We start from the raw sequence: 4,632 nt of genomic DNA, 5'->3' as shown, positions 1-4,632 counted from the left end.
TCTGTGTGGTTTCAATCAACTTATGCTACAAATGATATTATTTTAAAATATACATAGATATCAAGATTTTGATGCACATCTATGTGGAAGTCTTGGATAAGAAAAATATTGTTTTATAATTAATAAAAAATGTTAATTTGATAATAAATTTTAAAATTTAATCTATTACTAATTATTGTATATTTATGTTATATGTGTAATATAATACATGAATACATGTAAATTAGTATCCATGCCTATAAATTGGAGTGCATAAGGTTGTATCAAATTCATGTGTAGTGCAACAAAGGTGATGCTTGAGAATTTTAATTTATATAAATTTTTTTTGTTAATTTTAAGAGGGGGGACTAATGAAAATTATGAGAATATATAATTTTTGTATGAAAAAAAGGATATTAACTTAATTTAATTTTATTTTGAAGTTTATCAAAGTTAGTTAGTAAAATAAAATAATTAGATAATTATAAAATAAAGTTACATTGGTAAATTAATTTATAATGTTTTAAATTTAATTTACTATAATAATAAATTATAAAGTAATATATTCATTTATGTATTTAATAAGATATAAGTAAATAAAATTTAGGAACGTTAAGAAATAAATTATTTATGAATTGTGTTTATGAATGTATTCAAATTTATTTTTTTTATATATTTTATACTATTGAATGGATATAAATAATATTTAATTAAATATTAAGCTGTAACATTTGTCTTTTTTTTTTCTTCGTTAATAGGTTTCTACTTAGTCTTCATTTGACCTAAATAAAGTTATTCTAGTAGGACACAAATTTATAGATACAGTCATTAAGCATACTACAGTCATACTAATCAACAAACTTTAAATATTTATATGCAGTAGTTTTGAGTTATATAAAATCATAAAAATCACAGTTAACTATTTAAAATCTAACATCTTACTAGGTTTATAAATTTGAAAGTGTAATATATACAAATATAAAATCACAGTACGTACTCATATAAGAGTATAGGTTATGAATATTCAAAACTATAATATACCATATACACTGTCTTTAATTTTAATTCAATAAAACCTTTTAAATGTATACTGCCAAATATTTTAAAATTTCTGTTTGCACGAGGAACTCCTCACAGTGAAAGCTGGATTTCATATCATTTTAGACATTTTCCAAGCACTTGGGTTTCAGAATTTTATGAACAACCCATCATAATTTTATATTTTCTAACGTTACTTTTTTTTTTATTCTCAAAATACCCTTCTATTAAAAAATTACAAAAAAAAACCTTCCCTTGTGATCCGTCAATCGGCATCCTACTTAGACCTGATCCTGAGCCGGACCCGTAACCAGGTCAACGAGCAACCTTGCTCGTTGACCCGGTTCGCCAGGTCGAACTGGAATCGGCCCGGCAAGTTGCCAGACCGGTTCTGGTTCCTTTGGTGAAAATCCGACGGACCGCCGATTAACCGTCAGTTCGGCTTGTCGGTTCAACCTTTTTTTTATAGTTTGAACCACCGGTTAACCGGCGGTTCCTAGCTGTTGGGGAGGGTGGAAGGGTTTTTTTGGGTATTTTTTTCAACGATTATGATCATTTGACATTTTTTGATCAATAATTATGATTTAGTGTCTGTTACTATCCAAACTCTATAAATAGAGAGCTCATTTCATCATTTTCACACACATCTTCTCTACTCTTAATCTCAATTTCGTATTCTTTATACGTTTTCGTTTCCAATTTTCAATTACAATGGAAGGAGGTCGTGGAGGTGCATCATCTTGAGCTCGGAAAGGAAAGGAAATAATGAATCCGCGGGAGGAGGACCCCAACATTCAATTCACCGATGATGAAATCGAGTACCTTCCAAATTCGACAATTGAAACACAAGGAAGTATCGATGCAATTACTTATAAAGTTCGGAAACTTCCTCCTCTAAAGTCTTCTATTTTTACTAAATATTTTGAGAATGTCACTCTTCCGTCGGGAAAAATATGTGCAAAATGTAAGCACTGCAATGATTTCTACAAATTCCAAACTGGTGGTGGCTATGGGTTGTTGAAACGACATGTAGAAACGAAGCACTCGACAGAATATGGACTCGACCGTTCTCAAACACAATTATCAAGATCTTCTTCAACTAGTGGTAGTACTGATTCTGGTTTATTTTTATATTAGGATAATAAATTAAGAGAATCGTTAGTAAATTTATTTCCGTAGAACATCTTTCTTTTAGTTTTGGATCTAAATGTACATTTGAAGATTTTTGTAAAGAATCTCTTAATCCATGTGTTAAACGTGTTTCTAGGACTACACTTACTCGTACAATTAAAAAAATAGTAAAACAAGAAAAAAAGAATTTAATTGATGAATTTAGTAAATTAGATAATAAAGTTTCTTTATGTTCCGATATTTGGAGTGATCATTGGCAAATACATTCGTATATGGGTGTGACTTGCCATTGGATTGATAACTCTTGGAACCTCCAAAAAAGATTGTTAGCTTATAGAGTTTTTGATGAATCACATAATACTCATAACATCGCATAATTATTATGTTTAATTTTAGAAGAATATAACTTAACTTATAAAATATTTTCAATATCATTAAATAATGTTAGTTCCAATACCGTTTGTATAGATGATCTAAAATTTATTTGTCAACCTATTATTGATGGTTTATTTTTTTCATATTTGTTGTGTATGTCATGCTTTAAATTTATGTGTTCAAAATGGATTAAAAATTTTAGAAAGTTATATTAAACCAATTAGAATTAAAATTTTTTTATTTATAGTCTCATCCATCTATAATGAAACAATGGGATAGATTTTATAAAATTAAAGGAATGAGATCTAAAAAATTTCTATGTGATGTACCTGTTGGGACCGAAAAGTAGCTAGAGGGGGGGGGGGGGGGGTGAATAGCTCGTTGCGTGCTCGTTGCTCGGCGTTGCTTGTTTCTTCAAAGATGCGTAGCGGAAAATACAGAAACAAACCACACAACGCTAACAAGGTTGGTTTACTTGGTATCCACCTCACAAGAGGTGACTAGTCCAAGGATCCACACCTACACACACACCCTCCACTAATAAAACTCTCCTTTATGGTAACTACCAAGGGCGGAGAAGCCCTACAAGACTCAATACAAGAAGAAAGGGAAAGGTAATGAAATACAAGCTTACAATGAGAGCAAAAACCCTAACCCTAGTTTCTTCTTCTTGCTTTGATCCGCCTCTTGACTTGGAAGAACCTCCAAGAGCTTTCAAGAACTGGCGATCTCGAGCTTGAGAGGAGCTGTGAAGAAGCTGGTGAAGATCTGAAATGAATCGGTGAAGATCTACTGCAGCCATCGCACGCCTGCAGCTCAAATACGACGCAACGGTCGGATCCCGATCGATTCGAAAGCTCCCAATCGATCGGGGAGGCTTTGGATCGATCCACGGATCGATCCAGAGTGCCTCTGTGGTCTGGGAAAACGTTTGGATCGATCCACGGATCGATCCAGCGCTTATCGCGCGAACCAGCAGCGTCCCAATCGATCGGCTGATCGATTGGGACCTCTGGATCGATCCACTGATCGATCCAGAGGCTCTCTGTTCGTTGGGAAAGGCCTGGGTCGATCCACTGATCGATCCAGAGGCTTTCTGTTCGCTGGGGAAAAGTCTGGATCGATCCACTGATCGATCCAGCTCTTGGTTTTTGCCCAAAACCAAGTCCCAAGCCTCTCAAACTAACATTCGGTCAACCTTGACCTGTTGGTACATCATGCCTAGCATCTGGTCACTCCCTTGACCTGCTAGGATTCCCTCACCAAGTGTCCGGTCAATCCCTTTGACCCACTTGGACTTTTCTCCTCTTGCCAAGTATCCTGTCAAATCCTTTGACCTACTTGGACTTTCCTTCATCATGCCAAGTATCTGGTCACTCCCTTGACCTACTTGGACTTTCACCAGATGTCTGGTCAATCTTGACCCATCTGGATTTCCCCATGCCTGGCTTCACTCACCAGGACTTCCAATCTGCCTAGCTTCACTCACTAGGACTTCTCTTCTGCCTGGCTTCACTCACAAGGTCTTTCACCTAGCTTCACTCACTAGGATTTTCACCTAGCTTCACTCACCAAGATTTTCACCTAGCTTCACTCACTAGGATTTTCACCTGGCTTCACTCACCAGGATTTTCTTCACTGCCTAGCTTCACTCACTAGGTCTTTCACCTGGCTTCACTCACCAGGATTTTCCTCCTGCCTAGCTTCACTCACTAGGACTTCCCAATTGCCTAGCTTCACTCACTAGGTCTTTCACCTGGCTTCACTCACCAGGATTTTCCTCCTGCCTAGCTTCACTCACTAGGTCTTTCACCTGGCTTCACTCACCAGGATTTTCCTCCTGCCTAGCTTCACTCACTAGGACTTCCTTCTGCCTAACATCCCAGTTAGGACTTCCCAGTCAAGTATCCGGTCATCCTTGACCTACTTGACTCTTCTTCAATCAACCTTGCATTGTCAAACATCGAAACCCAAACCAAGACTCAAGCTTGGTCAACCAGGTCAACCTTGACCTGAGGGATGTTGCACCAACAGTACCAACACGTTGGAATTCAACATACCAATTATTACAAGATTCATTTCAATATAAAGAATTATTATGTTCATTTT

This window comes from Zingiber officinale, chromosome 8A (assembly GCF_018446385.1).
Source record: "Zingiber officinale cultivar Zhangliang chromosome 8A, Zo_v1.1, whole genome shotgun sequence".
NCBI classification, from domain to species: Eukaryota; Viridiplantae; Streptophyta; class Magnoliopsida; order Zingiberales; family Zingiberaceae; genus Zingiber; species Zingiber officinale.
Note: the sequence above shows the minus strand (reverse complement) of the source record.